This window comes from Oryctolagus cuniculus (assembly GCF_964237555.1).
Source record: "Oryctolagus cuniculus chromosome 17 unlocalized genomic scaffold, mOryCun1.1 SUPER_17_unloc_3, whole genome shotgun sequence".
Lineage (NCBI taxonomy): Eukaryota > Metazoa > Chordata > Mammalia > Lagomorpha > Leporidae > Oryctolagus > Oryctolagus cuniculus.
Genome location: NW_027208204.1, coordinates 964,354 through 984,284, shown reverse-complemented (window position 1 = coordinate 984,284; position 19,931 = coordinate 964,354). Strand labels below are relative to the sequence as shown.

The window sequence follows — 19,931 nt, the reverse complement described above, 5'->3', positions numbered from 1 at the left end:
CTCAGGGTGTACAGAAGTCTGCTTTCAAAAGTGCACGAAAGGCCAGTGCTGCAGCTCAATAGGCTAATCCTCTGCCTGTGGTGCTGGCACACCAGGTTCTAGTCCTGGTTGGGGCACCGGATTCTGTCCTGGTTGCTCCTCTTCCAGTCCAGCTCTCTGCTATGGCCCAGGAGTGCAGTGGAGGGTGGCCCAAGTCCTTGGGCCCTGCACCCGCATGGTAGACCAGGAGAGGCACCTGGCTCCTGGCTTTGGATTGGCACGGTGCGCCAGCTGCAGTGGCCATTGGGGGTGAACCAACGGAAAAGGAAGACCTTTCTCTGTCTCTCTCACTGTCCACTCTGCCTGTCAAAAAAAAAAAAAGTGCACGAAAAATCCAATGAAGGTTTGCTTATTTTGTGCACTCATTTTTTTCCACACTATTTTCCCTGATGCCCCTAAGTATGGATCTCACAAGTTTGTGTCTCACAAGATAAACTCTTTCCATCCCATCCTCCAGGAGTATGTGTGGTCTAGATTTTAGAAGTGGTCCCAGGGAAGCACTCAGAGCAGTGGGGGGGAGCAGAACTCAGCTTCCAGGAGCAATGTCCAGCTCACCCGGCGGCTGCTGACACTCGCACACCCACTCTCACCTCTGTGTAATGTGTTTTCATCCCTCCTGGGTGAACTCCGCCCAGAGTGCAGAATGGCTGGGCTTATGATAAGCGTAGGCTTCACTTTTCCAGAAATTGACAGAATTATGTCCAAGGTGGTCACTCCAGTTGTATCCTGAGGGTTCCAGCCCCCTCCTCCTCAGCACCTGCTGTGGTCAGTGTGACTGCGCTGTTTTAGTGGGTGTGGTGGGTACCTCATTTGGGTTTCTGTGTTTTTACAAACCCTGATGATAACGGACATCTTCTCACGTGCTGACACCATGTCCGCGTCTTCACTGGGGAGCCCTCTGCCTTACCACTAGATGGTTTGTCTTCTTAGTTTTTGGTTATATAGTGTCTTTTGGGAAAATATACTTGTTTATTTTATTTGGAAGGCAGGATGAGAGTGAGTGACCCTCGTAACTGAGCTGTATGCACTGCATTTGGGGTGTGCGTTAGCAGGAAGAAGAGACAGGACTCAGGATGGGGGGTGGGCATCTCACATGGTGGCCAACTCTCAGCACCACAGGACCTGCCCCAGGTCCTTCACGTAGCCTGGATGCAAGTTCTCCATTTCCAGACACGATTTGGTCTGTGGTGTGTCTGTTCATTTCCTTGATGGGTTCTTTTAGAGAGCAAAAGTTTCAGATTTTGATGTAGTCCCATTTATGGTGTCTTTTTTATAGATTATGCTTCCTGTGTTGTAGTGGAAAAAGCTCAGTACCACGAACAGTCGTCAAAGGCCCCCACGCTTTCCTCTGTAATGTTAAAGTGACAATGATCAGACATTTTTTAAAGATTTACTTTTATTTATGTGAAAGGCAGAGGTACAGAGTGAGAGATCGAGAGAGAGAGGGAGACAGAGAGAGATCTTCCATCTGGTGCTTCACTCTCTAAATAGCTGCAATGGCCAGGGCTGGGCCAGGCCGAAGCTGGGAGCCTGGAGCTCCATCCAGGTCTCCCAGGTGGGTGCAGGGGCCCAGGCACTTGGGTCATTGTCCAATGCTTTCCCAGGTGCATCAGCAGGGAGCTGGATCAGAAGTGGAGCAGCTGAGACTTGAACCAGCAAGCTGATAGGTTGCTAGTGTCACAGGTGGCTGCTTAACCCACTGTATCACAACACCAGTGCCCATGAGTTAAATTTCCTCACAGTATGAGGTGAAGTTCTAGGTCCTGCTCCTCCTCATCTTCCTCCCTCTTCTTCATGAAGAAACCCTACTGCTCCATCACCATTCACTTCTCCACCTAAGTATCAGTGTCGTGGAAAGTGAATTGCCCATCAGTGTTAAGGTTCCTTCCTGGATTCCCAGTTCTGCACCCATGGTGTCTCCAACTCCTGAGGCAATGCCGTGTTCCTGGCTTGCGCTTCAAAGCAGATGCCGAAGTTAACATGCGGGCGTCTCCCATCTTCCCCTCTTTCAAAATTACCCTCTTGTATTTGTGTAGACACCAGTGCTCCAGGACGTCAGGAAAAGCCCGACGGTTGTGGCTTAGGTTTGCACTGGGCCTGGAGAATCGCCACCCTGGTAGTTCTGTCTGCTGATCCATGGACAAAGGACATCTTTCTACTTGTTTAAATCTTTATCTCATATTGCATAACTTTCAGTGGACAGCTACAGAACTTTGAGGAAAGCTCTCTTACTTACTTTGTTCTCTTTGTTGCTGTTTTGCATGGAGCTGTTTTTAAGGATGCCTTTTTGGGGTGCTCTTTCTGTTGATGTATGAATGATTTTTCCTGTGGAAGTTGGATCAGGTGGCCATGCACACATTGTTTATTTGCTCTTTTGGCTTTTTGGTACTTTTGCAATTTTCTATACATAGGATCATCCCATCTTTTGAGGGAAACACCTAAGGCAAAAATTGGCAAAGTGAAAGGGAGTGATGGATACATTCCCCACCCTCGCATCACCATGGTAGGACAAATACTCCAAACAGCTGAGGGCCCAGAAGATTTATAAACAGCTCCTCAGCAACCCTGAACTAATGGTCATTTCTAATCTGGTACCCCACAGCTGGAGAACACACCTTCTCCTCCATGCATGGGACGGTCCTCAGGATGGAATCTTTGCTAAGGCAAGACTGATTATACATAATTATCTTCCCTGGCCACAATAGAACATAATACAGGAGGAAAGCTTCAAATTATTTCAGCATGCCAGCAAAGCTGATAAAGACATCACAATTAAATTAGAAATTAGTAATAAGAAAAACCCCAAATAGCTGGTGGTTATGGTGCACATTCGTAAATAACCTGAGTCAAAAAAGAAATGATATACCTTAAGAAGCCAGGAAAGAAAAGCAAACTAATCCCAAGGAAAGCTGAATAAGAAAAAAAAAAAAGAAAATTGGATCACAATTAGATAAAATGGAAAACCTTCAATTAAGAAATTAGAAAGTGAAAAGCAAGTTATTTAGAATGGATAACAAAGTTGGGGAACCTTAGCAAAGGAGGCGATCACACAGGGAGGAGGAGGACCAATGTCAAAATGAAAGAGAAGATATTACTACAGGGTGCACAGGCATTGAATGGAAAACAGTGATAATAAGGGAATATTGGGAACATATTTATGGCAATATACATTATGATTTAGATGGGATAGACAGATTTTGTGAGAAAAAAATAACTTAGAAAACCATAACAGTCCTATGGCTGTTATACAGCGACTCACTAATAGTGAAATAACATCTTATAATGACAACTATGGGCCAGATAGCTTCACTGAAGGCTCTCACACTGCAGATAGAGACATCCAGGACAGGCGTTGGCCTAGCAGCTAAGACCTGGGTTAAGGTGCTCGTGTCCCATCTCGGGGTAAGTGGGTTCCATTCCTCTCTCTGGCTCCTGACTGCAGGTTCCTGCTAATGCAGGCCCTGGGAGGCCATGGTGAGATGCAGCCACTCACACGGGAGACCCAGATTGAGTCCCTGGCTCCTGGCTTTGGCTCAGCCCAGCCGCAGGCCTTGAGGGCACTTGGAGAGTGGACCAGCAGATGGGAGCTCTGTCTCACTCTCTATCTGTGTCTCCCTCTCTATCTCTGTACCTCTCAAATAAATAGATATATAGATAAAACTTTCTAAAAGTAGAAGCGCCAGGGCTGGTGCTGTGGTGTAGCAGGTGAAGCGCCCTATGTACTGCCAGCATCCCATATGTGTGCAGGTTTAAGTCTCGGCTGCTCCACTTCATGTCCAGCTCTCTTCTATGGCCTGAGAAAGCAGCAGAAGATGGCCCAGTCCTTGGGCGCCTGTACCATGTGGGAGACCCTGAAGAAGCTCCTGGTTTAGGATTGGTGCAGCTCCGGCCTTTGCGGCCAATTGGGGAGTGAACCAGCAGATGGAAGACCTCTCTCTCTCTCTCTCTCTGGCTCTGACTCTGTAACTCTCTGCCTTTCAAATAAATAAATAAATCTTAGAAAAAAGGTATAAGCACTATACATACTCTAAAAATTAGAGGAAAATAAAATATTTATTTCAAGATCACTTTATGATGCCAGTGTAACTCTGATACTAAAACCTAACAAACCTATTACTAAAGAGTGGTGTTGACTAATATGCCTCAGAAATTGCAAGCAAGAGATCAGCAAACAGAAGGTAGTGTTGTATAAAACTGTAACAAGCATCACCAAGCAGGGTTTCCCCCACAGTGCAGGACTGCAGATCTTGAAACCAATCAGTGTGTTGACCACATTAACAGGAAGGTGCACATCTGGAAAATCTGGGGCCACATCCCGTAATGATAAAGCACTGAACGTTTTTATTCTACGAACTGGAACAAGGCAAAGACTGCCTCACTCCTAAGTTACACCACGCTGACTTAGGACACATGTGAAAGGCATTACTATCTGGAAGAAAAGAGGGAAGACTTTTCAAGTCCACAGACAGCACATTCATCTACATACAAAATTCCTAATCAATCTAAAGCAACAACAAATAACTAATAGATTATTAAGCACATTTGGCATAGCCACAGAAAGCAAACTAATCTAAAATCAATAATTTTTCTTCATAACAGCAGCAAACAATTGGAAATAATATTAAAACAATATTTAATCAGAAAAAAGCAAAATATTTAAGGACAACATTAGCAGATGCTATATACAGCTTTGTAGTGTGAGATAAATAAATATGGCTTATGCAATTCAGGAAGAAATGGGAAGACATACTGTGTTCATAGACAGGGAGAATTGGTAATAGGAACACGTCATTTGTATCCAAAAATATCTATGGATTCAGGGCAATTTCACTCAAAATCTAAGCATTTTTTTGTTAATAGTAACAAATTGTTTCCAGGAGTCATATAAGCATATAAATGACCTAGAAAGGATGTCTTTAAAATACAGCTAGGGCATCTATAACTTATATTAATGTTCTCCACAAAGTCATAATAAACAAGATAGTGTGCTGTTGGCAGGTGCTTATGTATACAGAACAATAAAAAATAATGGAGAGTTTGGATTTCTTCATGTACATAAAGTAAATTGATTTTTGACAAAGATGTCAAAACAACTCAACGGAGAAAAGGAAGTCTTTTTAACAATCACATACCCATTTAGAAAAAAAAGATCAATGCATATTTCACATCTTTTACAAAATTGAACTGAGATTATAGTCTTATATGTAAAATCTGTAACTATAAAGCTTTTAGGAAAAAACAAATAATTGCAAGTCTGAAGCAGGCAAACATTTAATCACAGGATGAAAAAGCAATAACCATAAAAGAAAACAAATAGACAATTTGAGCTTCCTCAAAATTCAAAGCATATCCTGCTAAGAAAATGAGAAGGCAGGCATTGGCTGGGAGAAAATACCATACAGTGTGGCAGTACAGTAGAAACGCTCATCCCAAGACCAACGAGCTGTTCCAGAGAAGACAGAGGAACTTCCCATAGTTCAGTTCCAGAAGGTCAGGGCACTGCAGAAAAATGACAGATAGCACCTGCTGCCCAAGGTGAGATGTGCGGCCGACAAGCACACAAGAGGTGTTAAACGCTTCAGTCATGACGGAAATACAAATTAAAACCGAGATGAAATACAGCCTCATGTCCAGAGGGATGGCTGTATTCAAGATTCATAGCGCTGAACACTGGCAGAAGCTGTGGAACAGTGAGACTCCCTGATGGCTGTGCAGGAAATGAAAACACACACCGCTGTTTCAGACGGGTTTTGGTCATTTCTCGTAAGCTTTCATGCACACCTACCCTAGGATTTGGTAGTAGCCACTTCAAGAGGAGTGAAATCAGGCATTCTGAGAACCTGTGTAGATGTAGCATATGCTGGTGTCACCTGCAGTGGCCTCTGGGTGCAGACCCTCGATGTCCACCACATGGAGTGAGCATCTAGGTTGTGGAACATGAATTGCTATGCTGGATACCGACGCTGGCTCTGTATCTCTGCATGTTTGCATTCACAGATCCACTCAACCACAGATAGAAAATATTTGAAAAGAAATCATGTATGTACTGAAATGTACAAGCTCCCTCCTGCCATCATTACCTAGATAGTGATGTCTCGGAGCCATTCTCATCGTATTTATGTTGTGTGAGGCCCTGGCTCACACATGTGAAGCTGATGCGCAGGAAGTACAGGTGTGTGATAAGCCACTGAACACAGAGGACTCAAGATCCCAGGGACTCTGCTCTCTGGAGGGGACCTGGGCTCACAGATCCTGATTCAGGCATGAAAATCACCCACTGTTGGTATGGGCTACAGCATGGAGAAGGGCAGACCCCGAAGAGCAAATGACTCATGGTTACCTTTGTACCAAGTCCAAGCATGGTGGACATTGTTGCAGTGACTGCCCATGGGGAAAGGGAGGAGGCTGGGATCCTGGGGGACTGCCTGACACGATAACACCTGGTGGAGTTGCAGTCAGCCTGGGACCACACCCAGAGTGAGCTGTAGCCAGCCCAAGACTACACCCAGGTTGACCTGTAGCTAACCTGGGACCACACCAAGAGTGAGCTGTAGCCAGCCCAGGACCACACCTGGAGTGAGCTATAGCCAGCCCAGGACCACACCCAGAGTGAGCTGTAGTTGTCCCAACATCACACTCGGAGTGAGCTGTAGTTGTCCCAACATCACACCCGGAGTGAGCTGTAGCCAGCCCAGGACCACACCTGGAGTGAACTGGACTCAGCTTGTCCAGGGCACTCCTCAGGACTGCTCGGCTGCAGGTCCCTCTGTTGGCCTGGCCCAGACTCACCTGCATTGGCGTTCTCAGATTCTCTCTTCCTTGCCTCTTTCCTCTCCCCAACCCCTTTCACAAGCATTTGGCCTGCATCATGGTCTGGAGATTGTCCAGGTCTCTGAGCCCTACCCTGCTGCCCCCACCACCCACCCAAGGCCCTTGACCAGTCATTGCTTTTGAGTCCAGTCCTGTCCTGGAGCCCAGCACTGCATGGCTGGTCCTGCACACACTCCTCTTCCACCCTCCTTTTCTTCCTCTGCCCCTGCTCCCCCTGGCACCCGCCCCTCTTCCTTTGCCTTCCTCTGGGCATTTGCTGTGTTTCGCTTCCACTGGGCCTCAAGCAGCTGTCTTTGCAGAGAGAATGGAAGTCTGACTTTCTGTGGGATCCAGCATGGTCATCTGATGACAGAGCAGAGAGGCCAGCTTTGCCTCTTCTGGCCCAGAGTTGATAAACATATTTTTAATTAGGAATGACAGAGCTGGAGGAGGCTGGCCATGGGTGGAGTTCACGAGAGTGAGGGTTTATCAGAATGTTCAGAAGCTCCCAGGGAAGGCAATCATTCGGAGGAACACTTTGGCATGAGGTCAGGAAAAGTGTGCAGAAGGAAGAGCAGTTCATCAACAAGTAGCTGTCCCCAAAGCTGCCAGATTCTCATTAGCACATATTTGCACCTTGAGAGCAGCCCAGGCCTTCTGAAACACAAAACAGGCTTTGTTGCAAAGGAATTCTAGGAGGAAAAGCTGAGCAGAAGCCTCCCAGCTGGTCCCTGCCTTCCCTGTGGTCAGTGGGAATGGTGCCCACATCCACCGGGAGTGCAGAGATGCTGCGCTGCAAGCAGCCACTGAGAATCTGGCAAAGCGTCCCTAGCTGGGTGGCTGGAATCTGAGAGCAGTGGTGTTGCAGTTAAAATAGCATGGGCCTCAGGTCCCTCCTGCAGGGAGGAGGCTCAGGCTGGCATCCTTGGCACACAGCCCTGCAGGAGACTCGGCCTTTATCTGAGAGTCTTCCCAGTGCTATAACACAAGAAAAGAAGCATTGTGAGTTCACAAGAAACAAACTCAAGGAGTGTTGTTTTTTTTTTTTTTTTTTTGTAGCTACTACATCTGTGCAGGGAAGAACACAAGAGAAAAAGCAAGTGCTGCCTGCTGCCTGGGGAAGCCACGGGAAGATGCTAAGTGTTATCTGGTGTCAGACCCTGGAACTTGCTAACGGAAAATACATGCTGGGAGCAGGGCTCGAGTTTCAGGCAGGACACCTGGGAGGCTTCGTGGGCTGAGCACAGGGGGCCGAGCTGGGATGAAGGCTTGGACAGGCTGCCCTGTGGCTCTGCTGGGATCAGTGCCATTTCTGCATAGGTCGGTTCCAGTCCCTGGCCCCTTCGTGCCTGCTTTTCCACATAACCAAAGGCTCTCAGGCCCTGACCAGTCGGCTCCCTTCACGTCTGTCTTCTCACCACATACCATATCCCTAACCAATCCTACTGGCGACCTGTTTAATACATCTCTGGAATTCCAGGATTTCCATCATGGTCTAAGACATGGCCAGCATCCCCCTGGGCCAGTGCAGCTGTCTCCTGACTGATCTCGCCAGGTTCACACTCTTGGCCCCGCCACCAGGTGCCCTCAAGCCTGGCAGGTGAGTGTGGCTTCTGCAGGCTCAGAGCTTGCCTCTGGCCCCCAGCCCCATCCCTGTGAGGATGTGTCCTGCCCTGACAGGAGAACTGTCCATTAGGTCATGTGGGGACCACAGACCATCTTGGAAGTCCAGGAGCACCTGCCACCTGGTGAGTCAACGTTGCAGTTTGCATGGGAGAAAATTCACAGTGGAAGAATCTCTGATTCTTTCCTGGTTTGGGGTTTAAGGAGCAAAGCAGAGGGGTAGTTTCCCACAAGCTGTGCAAAGCAGCACAGAGCTGAGGTAATCAGCATAAGGCACTGGATGAGCAAGAGGTGGGAGATACCCCATACACATCAGGTTCCAGTTCATGGTAAAGCTGCAAAGGACAGACGTGAAATACATGCCATTGGTGTGAACCCCTAACCATCAGCAACAGGTGCAACCAGATCGGGGAGAAGGCTGGGGTCATGTGGCCAAGGATCACTCTTCCTGAATGAAGTTTGGGATTGTGAAGCCACAGGGGAATGAAACCCAAGAAGAGTCGACCTCATGCAAAGAAAAACTGACCTCTCTGGCTGACAAAAGACAGCGCATGCAGCAACAGAACCTGGGCTGTGTGAAGAACGTAGCCCTATGGGCTGCAGAAGGCAGCAGCTCCCGCTTGTCAGAGTAGCCATGGGCCACGCATTCAATTGAGATAATTTTATCTGAAGAAATACAAAGTAACCACATACAACACAGAAATTGGCACCATAAGCAGCTGCAGAGACAAAAATTAAAATATGAATAGGGACCCCCACTGTGGTGCAGTGGATAAAGCCTCAGCCTGCAGTGCTGGCATCCAATATGGGCACTGGTTCAAGTCCCGGCTGCTCCACTTCTGATCCAGCTCTCTGCTATGGCTTAAGAAAGCAGTAGAAGATGACCCAAGTCCTTGGGCCCCTGCAACCATGTGGGAGACCCTGAAGAAGCTACTGGTGCCTGGCTTAGCATCAGCATAGCTCCTGCTTTGAGGCCAACTGGGGAATGAACCAGTGGATGGAAGATCTCTGCCTCTGTCTCTCCTTATCTCTCTGTGCAACTGCAACTTTCAAATAAATAAATAACTCTTTAAAAAATACAATTAAACTTGCTGGCCAGATGCGCAGTGCTCAGGTTGAAACTACCATCCCAAGTACTTGTACTCTCGAGGGTGAATGTGTTTGCCCAAGTGTTTAATTCAGTTAGCAGCTGCTTTCTTGAGAATTCACTGTATCTATTTGTGTTTGTGATGGACACATAATAACTGTATGCACTTGGGGGGTGCACTGTGGGGTCTGTGTGCCCACACAGTGTACAGCCCTCAGCTGGAGTCATTAGCAGAGGTGGTCACCATTTCTCGGTGTTGGGAGCGTCAGTTTTCTGAGCTGAACCATGAGTCCTTTTCCTCAGCCACCCTCCCTCACACCCCCTCCCCATTCCCAGTAAAGCGGGAGCAGCGTGGCAATTACTAGTCTAGCTAACACTTAATTGCCACATTTTTGGGTGCAGTAGTGGCAGAACTCACTGCTGCTGCCACCTGGCGTTCCCAGGCCTGTTGTTGGGGCACAGGGGGTAAGGCATACTCCGCTCATCCATTCAGGGCCCCCAGTGTGCTGTTCTGCTGGGCCATGAGGCCAAGTCTCTTGCAACCAGTGAACCCGGCACACAGGAGCCCTGTGCTAGATGTGGCATCCATGCAGAGGCAGTGTCAGGAGGACCCTGCGTCCGGTTGTCCATGTGTGCTGGGGATGGCAGGAGCACCCCAGTGGGGCAGGCACATCCTGTGCAGGCTCACACCTTTGTTCCTGCGAGGACAACTGTGTCTCCTCCATGATGGGGGAAGTCCAGTGTCTTCAGCCTGGACCAGGGCCGTGCTCCAGGTGTAGTCCTTGGTGGCCACTGTGGGTCAGCCTTGGTGAGAGGTCTTCAGACCTGCCATGGTCATGCTGTTTGGGAGCCCGCTGAGCCAGCCCCAGGGTGGCTGGGGAGGGAGGGAAGTGTGCTGACCTGCACAGAGTGCATCCCTGGTCTCCCTAGCCATTAGGTGAAGGTCCCAGGTGACATGGGGTCTGGTCTGCTTGGAGAAGCCATCCCCAGCCTCTTCCTAGTGGGTAATTTGTGCCTTCTTCTTCCCAAACCATCAGCCAGGGCCTCTCCTGCCAGTCGCCTGTCACCCTGATGCAGTGGGCACCAAGCAGGCACCCCGAGTTCTGCCCACTGTGGCCACTGTCCATGCTCAGGTCCCACAGGGAGGCCCTGGCCTGGGACAATGGGTGGGACAGGGAGGACATCAGTGACGGGGGAGGACATGAGTGACAGGTGGAGGACCTGAGTGATGGGGAGGACCTGAGTGATGGGGGAGGATGTGAGTGACAGGGGGAGTACCTGAGTGACAGGTGGAGGACGTGAGTGACGGGGGAGGATGTGAGTGACAGGGGGAGGACATGAGTGATAGGGGAGCACCTGAGTGATGGGGAGGACCTGAGTGATGGGGAGGACATGAGTGACAGGGGGAGTACCTGAGTGACAGGGGGAGGATGTGAGTGACAGGGGTAGGACATGAGTGACAGGGGTAGGACATGAGTGACAGGGGGAGGATGTGAGTGACAGGGGGAGGATGTGAGTGACAGGGGGAGGATGTGAGTGACAGGGGGAGGACATGACGGGGGAGGATGTGAGTAACAGGGGAGGATGTGAGTGACACGGGGAGGGCGTGAGTGACAGGGAGCACCTGAGTGATGGGGAGGACATGAGTGATGGGGAGGACATGAGTGACAGGGGAGAACGTGAGTGACGGGGGAGGACCTGGGTGACGGGAATGACATGAGTGCAGGGGCGTGCAGTGCACCACCAGAATGGCTTTCCTGTGGGCTGCTGGGAGCAGTGGCTGGGGGCGGGACTGAGGTGGACCCTAGGGTGCTCTGGGTCCCATGCGTGGCAGGAGTCAGCGCCATGTTGTGTAGCAAGGGGACCATGGCTACTCAGAAACAGCCTGTTTCCCCTGGAAGACTGGGAACACTGAGCAGTTTTCTGATCTGCAGTGAATCAAGCATCCCACCACCACAGGGGCCCTGGGCGGCGGCCTCCCCTCCATCTCCTTGACAGCTGGGAGCCACAGCCTGGGGGCCTCGGCCTCTGTCCTGGGGACAACCTTGGCAGGTGGTGAACCCTGCATATGGAGGATGTGGGTTCTGAAGTGAGGCTGCTCCCCCTGCTCACAACAATGACACCAGGAACCTCGGGGTGGCCAATGTGGCTCTGGCAGCTGGGGAGTGGCCCTGTCTAGCAGGACGCAGCCTAGCATGGACTCTGATGCCCCTGAGTTCACTCCGAGCTCTGCCAATGGCAAGGTGCCATGGAGGCTGAGGACGCAGGTCTCGCTGAGTGTGTCTGCATGCCTGCCTTGTGGCTATGGGCTTAGTGCCATCTGATATGGCGGCCCTGGAACTGAAGCTCGGCTCAGGGAGATTCATACATTGTGCAAGCCCCAGGGTGACAAGTGGTGGTGCTGGGAGGAAGCCAGCCCTGGAGAGGGTGCCGGGGGTGCACCGGCGGCAAAGGTGCCATGGAGAGAGCTGCCGGCCATGACCACGTGTGGAGCATGCTCCTCGGGCTTCTGTGTGTCCACAGCACCAGAGCTGCCTGATCCCTCCCCAGGGACCAGCACCCCCCAGACCCCCTCTTGAAGGTTCCACTGCCTCTGGACACAGCCAGGCCGAGCAAGTCCCTCTGAGAGCGGAATCCTCTGCTGCTCCTTGCACAGTCCTGCAGCTCCTGGCTGCAGGCTGGACCGGGGTCAGCTCATCCCTGGGCCTGGATGACAGACTGGTGTGTGGCATGAAGAACTGGGGGAGGTTCTGGAGCTTGCTGGGAGCTCTCTCTCTCTCTCTCTCTCTCTCTCTCTCAGCAGTTCAGCTCTGCTGAAGGCCTTGGGCTCCAAGCCCCACTAGGCTCCTACTGGGAACCAGGCCCAGGCCAGTGGGCTGCCTTTGCAGGGCTGTCCCATAAACTAAGGCACTAAGACGTGCACTTCAGTGCACTTCTGGCACCACAGAACAGAGCCTGTAGAAGATACCAGTCTGCCTGTCTGTCACCTAGCTGCGATTATGCATCTGTCATTATCTGTCTTCTGTGATCACCATCTATCACCTATTTTCTATCAATCATCTATCATCTGTATCTATGATTATGTATCTGTCATTATCTACCATCTATGATTGCCATCTATGATTATCATCTGTGATCATCATCTATTTGTTATCTATTATCTATTAATCATCTATGACCAAATCTACTATCTATGATTATGCGTCCATCATCATCACTCATCTATGATCACCATCTGTCATCTAGCTATGATCATCATCATCTATTGTCTATCTACCTGTCATCCATCTATAATTATCTATCATCTATGATCATCATCTATTGTCTAGCTATTATCTATTAATCATCTATGAGCATCTATCCATCATCTATCTGTGATCATCTATCTACCTGTCATCTATCTATGATTATCTATCTATCATCTATATACTTACCTATCTAGGATCATCATCTATCATCTATCTGTCCCCTATCTATCATTTATCTATGTATCTTTCTATCATCACCATCATCATCATCTATCAAAATCTATGAATAATTCCTGAAATTCCTTGGGTAGATTTTTATGGTAGATTTGCCTGGAGCATGGTGGTGCTTACGTGCGATGTGTGGGTTGCTGACAGCACTTGGAAGTCAGTGAGGGCAGAGGGAACCTTCCTAACTGGCTGTGTGTGTATGAAAGAAGAAACCTTTTAAGGAACTGGCTCACACAACTGGATGGCTGGCAGGTCCTCCACCTGCAGGACACTCAGCTGAGAACTGATGGGCAGAATCTCCAGGTCACCATCTCAGCTCAGAACCACCTGCTCCTCAGGGTGCCTGAGGCTTTGCTCTTTAGCCTTCTACAGGTTGGGCGAGGACCCCTGTGTCCCAGAGGGGCAGCTGCTACACGGAGTCCACAGGCTGTAGCCACCAATCACATCTGAAAATGCCCAATAGCAATCTCAGGGCTGATAAAAACCTGGGCAAAGTCAGCCATCACGCCACGTGAGTGCTGGGACTGGCATTGGGGCATGGGCGGTTAAGACACCGGCATCCAACATGAGTGCTGGCTTGAATCCCAGCTTCTCCATTTTCTTTAAAGATTTTTGTTTATTTGAAAGTCAGAGTTACAGAGCAGGAGGGAGAGACAGTGATGAGAGATTTTCCATTCACTGGTTCACTCCCCAAATGGCTGCAATGGCCAGTGATGAGCCAGGCCGAAGCCAGAAGCCAGGAGCTTCATCCAGGTCATCTGGGTATGTGGCAAGGGCCCAACCACCTGGGCCATCTCCCACTGCTTTTTCCCAGGAGCATTAGCAGAGAGCTGGATTGGAAGTTGAGCAGCTGGGACACAAACCGGAGCCCATATGGAATATCCATGAACTAGGTGGTGGCTTTACCAGCTATACCACAACATCGGCCCCTTCTTCACTTCTGATCCAACTCCTCACTAATGGCTGGCAGAAGCACTGGATCATGACCCCGGTACTTAGGTCCCTGCACCATGTGGGAGACCCAGATGGAGTTTCTGGCTCTTGGCTTTGGCTTGGCTCAGTCATGGCAGTTATAGCCATTTGATGGGATGAAAGATTCTCAGTGGATGAAAGATTCTCTCTCCCTCCCTCTCTCTCCCTCTCTGTCTCTCTCTTTTTCTGTCACTCTCCCTTTCAAAAAAAATAAATAAATCTTTAAAAAATTAAAAACCCTTGTGAATATTTTTAGAATAGTACCTGGCTAATACCAGGGCACACCTGATAATTTTAGCAATTATTATTTATCACCAAGTGATTGCTTAGCATCCACTGAATTGTTTAATAGGTTTAATAAATTTGCAAAGTGTTCACAAAGAATTGCTGGCCTTGGGAGCTTCACAGTTCAGGCCATCACAGCCTCCCTGGAATAGCAGAATTTTTTCTGGGTTAGGAACTCATTAAGGTCCCCCACAGTTTTAATTTCTGGGATCCTATTACTTAATCAGGACTTTAAGTAAAAAAAAATTGTATTCTCATAATAAAGACCTAGAAACCTGTGAGATTCTTGTGGTATTAGGGGATTTCCACTCAGAGTGCTTTTCTGCACATGGACTTCAATTTCAGATGGCCCGGCTATGGGGCCATGGGTTCCATGTGGTCCCTGTGCACCTGCTTCATGGCTAAGTGGATTAGAAACTGGAAACCTGATGGCACAGCCTACTCTTGGTGTGGCACTATAAGCAGGGGAGACGGGCACACCGAGTGTGAAACAGTCTTATGAAATCCTTCAGGAGCAAAGGAGAGAGTGAGAGAAGCAGGAGGGGTCTGGGGAGCTGAGAAATTGGCCACAAAGAGTGTCGTGATTCGGGGGCATTTGTGAGATGAGTGGAGGCGAGCAGGTGCAAGGAATCTAGGCAAAATAAGTAGAACCATTCCTGACACTGTTAACACATGCCACTTGTTATAAGCATCACTATAATACTACTGTTACACACACCAAACTCACCAGCAACCACACATGGATCACATGTCAAAGTGAGAAATACCAGTACCAAGTGAGCTGACACTAAGGACACCTACTTCCACAGAACGTGAAACCACAAAGCCAAAATGTAATGTGAAGTTTTGATTATACAATATCATCATCGTTAGCAGAAGCACGCATCTCAGTAACAACTTTCATCAGAGTTATTCTCACTGGGGTCATTGAACACCTACACTTTAACAGCCTCTCAATCAATCCTAACATTTTCATGTTCCGGATATCAGGAGTACATGAACCCTGGGAATGAAGGGTTTCTCTCATGGTTCTGACAAGGCTGCAGCAGAAAACTGGCCCTGCCATGAAGAAAACGTCAACCTGGGGAGGAAGCAAAAAAGTGGAGAGATGGGAAAGTGGGCAGCTTGCAGGGGCTCAGACCCCAGAGAGGAAGGATGCAAAGGTGGGGGGAGAGAGAGGAAGGACACACACACACACAGAGGAAGAGAGGAAGGACACAGAGGAGGCTGACACTGCACACCTCCCCACGTGAGCCTGGCCGTGTGGTCACACAGTGATGGCCATATGGGTCAAGAAGGAGGGCCTGAGTGATGCCTGGGCTGTAGATGTGAAAGCTGTCTCCTAACACTAGAGACCCAACAGAAGTCGCCTGGCCATAAAAGGTTCAAACCCCAGCCTTGCATGAGGTCTTAGCCTGATGGCATTGAGCTGCATTCGGGAGGATGGAGAGAGACATCTGGGGAAACTGAGATGTTTACAAATCCCCTGAAGTGTTCACTTGTGTGACTGAGACCCGATGCTCAGACCAGCAGGTGTCTGATGAAATGCACACAAGAGAAGAAACAGGCAATAGGATCAGATGGACAGGTGCCCATGTGCTGGAGGATCTGACGGGCAGGTGCCCATGTGCTGGAGAATCTGACGGACAGGTGCCCACGTGCTGGAGGATCAGATGGACAGGTGCCCACATGCTGGAGGATCAGATGGACAGGTGCCCATGTGCTGGAGGATCTGACGGGCAGGTGCCCATGTGCTGGAGAATCTGACGGACAGGTGCCCATGTGCTGGAGGTGTCAGATGCAGGTTTGAAATAACAAAAACATGGAAGATAGGTGATGAGGCAGAAAAATTCACAACAGAATTACAATATTTAAAAAAAAGAATTACAAATTACAGCCTTGTAAAAATGGAATAGCTGAAATTAAGAACTTGAGAGACAGGGTTTGCTAATAGAAAAAACATAGCAGAGAAGGAACTAATGAACAGAATCATAGACCGTTAGAAAATATTCAATATAGAGAATGGAAAGAAAGACAAAAAGTAGAGAAGAGAGCACAAGAAATATTGCGGGGCCGGTCCCATGGCACACTAGGTTAATCCTCTGCTTGCGGCACCAGCATCCCATATGGGCACTGGTTCTAGTCCCAGTTGCTCCTCTTCCAGTCCATCTCTCTGCTGTGGCCTGGGAAAGCAGTGGAAGATGGCCCACGTGGGAGACCCGAAAGAAACTCCTGGCTTATGGCTTTGGATCGGCGCAGCTTGGGCCATTGCAGCCACTTGGGGAGTGAACCAATGGAAGGAAGACCTTTCTCTCTGTCTCTCCCTCTCACTGTCTGTAATTCTACCTCTCAAATAAATAAATAAATAAAATCTTTAAAAAAAGAGAAATATCTGAAGGAGGAGGAAAATCACATCTATCTGTAGACCCATTCAGAGAACAGAAAGAAAAGAATTGATACGTGAAGAAGTTTCAGCCAGAAATGTTCAGAATTGATGAGAAATATGAATCCCCAAGTTCACAAGGCACTGTGTAAGCCACACAGAGGGTGGCACACATGGATATGCACATGGCACTCTAAGCCACACAGAGGATGATGCACATGGATATGCACACAGCATTTGGCACATGATGCTTTAGCCACTGAGGTCAAACCTGCAGGGGAATACTTCAGGTTGCAAAGTGTGGAAGTGAGAAACTGTGAGACTTTTAAACCAGCCCCAGGGAGACCAGCGGCCCCCAGGAACACTGACAGCCCCTAGGAACTCTGATAGCCCCCAGGAACACTGACAGCCCCAGAAAGACTGACAGTCCCCAGGAATTCTGACAGCCCCCAGGGAAACTAACATCCCCCAGGGAGACTGACAGCCCCCTGGAACACTCACTGACAGCCCCCAGGGAGACTGACAGCCCCCTGGAACACTCACTGACAGCCCCCAGGGAGACTGACAGCCCCCAGGGAGACTAACATCCCCCAGGGAGACTGACAGCCCTCTGGAATACTCACTGACAGCCCCCAGGGAGACTGACAGCCCCCAGGAGCTCTGAGAGCCCCCAGGAACACTGACAGTCCCCAGGGAGACTGACAGCCCCCAGGAACACCTACAGTCTCCAGGAACACATCCCCAAGAACACTAACAGCTCCTAGAAACACTGACAGCCCAGCAAGACTGACAGCCCCCAGGAATATTGACAGTCCCTAGGAACACTGATAACCCCAGGAACAGTGGCAGTCCCCAAGAACTCTGACATCCCCCAGGAACGCTGACAGTCCCCAGGGACACTGACAGCCCCCAGGAACTCTGACAGCCCCCAGGAACACTGACAACCCCAGGGACACTGACAGCCCCCAGGGACACCAAAAGCCCCCAGGAACACTGACAACCCCAGGGACACCAAAAGCCCCCAGGAACACTGACAGCCCTCAGGGAGACTGAAATCTAGGTTTTCAATGGACAAAGTATGTCTGAGGACATTGGGTCATCTTTAAGGTGACAAAAGACAGCTAAAGGCCTCCTAGTTTTACACATGCTGCAGAAACAGGACACAAGTGTGCAGGCGTACTAGAAGTACCTCTCACACAGTAAAGCCGACAGAACCCGAGGTCAGCCAACCCAGAGCAATGAGTGGATTTGTGCAATAAGACAAAAACTAAGGAGAGGACATAAAAAGGTATACACACACGTTTAAACGAGTATTAACTATGCAATTCCTTAACATTGCTGCCATCTTGTAGGAATGCTTGCATGTGTGTGTGTATGTGTACACACATGTCAATATTCACGGGAAATTGGAATTAACAGATGAGGAGTTTCGGGGTGGGTGTTGTGGTGCAGTGAATTTGACTGCCATATCCCTCATTAGAGTGCCTGGTTCAAGGCCTGGCCTCTCCACTCACCCAGTCCAGCATCTGGCTAATACATCTGGGAGACAACAAGTAATGCCCACGTACTGAGGTCACTCACCCAGGAGACTTGGAGGGAGCTCCTGGGTCCTGGCTTCAACCTGCCACAGTCCTGGCAGTTTTGGACATTTGGGGAGTAAACCAGTGATAAAAGGTCTCTGTCTCTCCTCTTCCTTATCACTCTATCCTTCCAACAAATAAATCTTATTTTTTTAAAAAAAGACATAAGGATATTTTGGGCTGAAATCTTCTGAAACACATGCATAGATTTTTCACAACATGCATTTCCAATACTAGCTAATTGAATACAACAACACATAAGAAAGATCCTTCACTCAGACCAAATGAGATTTATCTTTTATGCAGGGATGGTTCAAATTTGCAAATCCATAGTTGTGATACATCACATTAATGAATTAAAGAATAAAAACCATGTGACCAACTCAACAGATTTAGAAAAAGCATTTGGTAAAATACTACTTTCATGATGAAAACCTTAAGCAAATTGGGTATAGAGGGAACACTACTCTACACAATCAAGGCAATATATGACAAATTCACAGCCATCCTCATACTGAATGGGGAGAAGCTGGAAACATTTCCATTAAGATTTAGCACCAGACAAGATGCCCACTTTCACCAACGCTATTCAATATAATTCTGGAAGTGTTAGACATCGACATTAAGCAAGAACAAGTAATCATAACAGAGTTTGGTGAATTTGAAGGATATAAAATTAACACAGAAAAATCAAGAGCTTTTGAATATAGAGACAAAAACATTGCTGAGAAAGAACCTGTAAGATCAGCTCCATTCACATTAGCTACATAAAACTTAAACACACTAGAATAAAGTTAAACAAGGAAGAAAAATACCTATATGAGAAAAATTATGAAACATTAAAGAAAGACACATAAAATTGGAAAAACCTTCCATCTTCATGGATTCAAAAATTTATGTCATCAAAATGTAAATACTACTGAAAGCAATTTACAGATTCAATGTGATCCCAATCAAAATACCAGAGATTCTTCTCAGATCTAGAAAAATAATATGCTAAAACTCATATGTAAGCACAAGACCACCAAATAGCTAAAGAAATTTTAAACAACACAAACAAACTCAGAGGCATAACAATGCCAGACTTCAAGACATACTACAGTTATAATAAAAATATCATGGTACTGGCACAAAAATAGACATGTAGACCAACAGAATAGAATAGAATCCCCAAAAGTCAATCCACACATCTACAACCAACTAGTCTTTGTCAAAGGATCTAAAATCAATTCCTGAAGAAAGAACTGTCTCTTCAACAAATAGTGCTGGGAAAATTGGATCTCCAATTCGCGGAAGTATGAAACAAGATCCAACCTTAAAATTTAAACAAAAGTCAACTCAAAATGCATTGAAGATCTAAATCTATGACTTGAGGCCATCAAATTACTAGAGAATAACATTCAGGAAATTCTGCAAGACACTGGCATATCCAAAAATTTATTGGAAAAGACCATAGAAGCACAGGAAATAGAAGCAGAAATAGACTAATGGAATTTCATCAATTTAATAAGCATCTACACAGCAGAGGAAACACTTAACAAAGTGAAGAGACAACTGACAGAATGGGAGACAATGCTTGCAAACTATACAACTGATAAAGCATGAAGATCTGGAACCTATAAAGAGCTCAAGAAATTCAACAACAAAATAATTCAGTTAAGAAATGAGTAAAGGAC

At 47.9% G+C, this 19,931-nt stretch overlaps 1 long non-coding RNA gene across 1 annotated transcript in view; it reads right to left on the bottom strand.

Annotated features, from left to right (window-relative positions):
• Window positions 1-401: 401 nt before the first annotated feature.
• The window catches only part of LOC138847919 (uncharacterized), a 35,351-nt gene continuing 15,821 nt past the window's right edge, over window positions 402-19,931 (bottom strand). The window contains exons 2-3 of the long non-coding RNA XR_011385794.1: window positions 2,276-2,477; window positions 402-1,387 (exon numbers count right to left, since the gene is read on the bottom strand). This is a non-coding gene — a long non-coding RNA (uncharacterized lncRNA). The remainder of the gene's footprint in view (window positions 1,388-2,275; window positions 2,478-19,931) is intronic.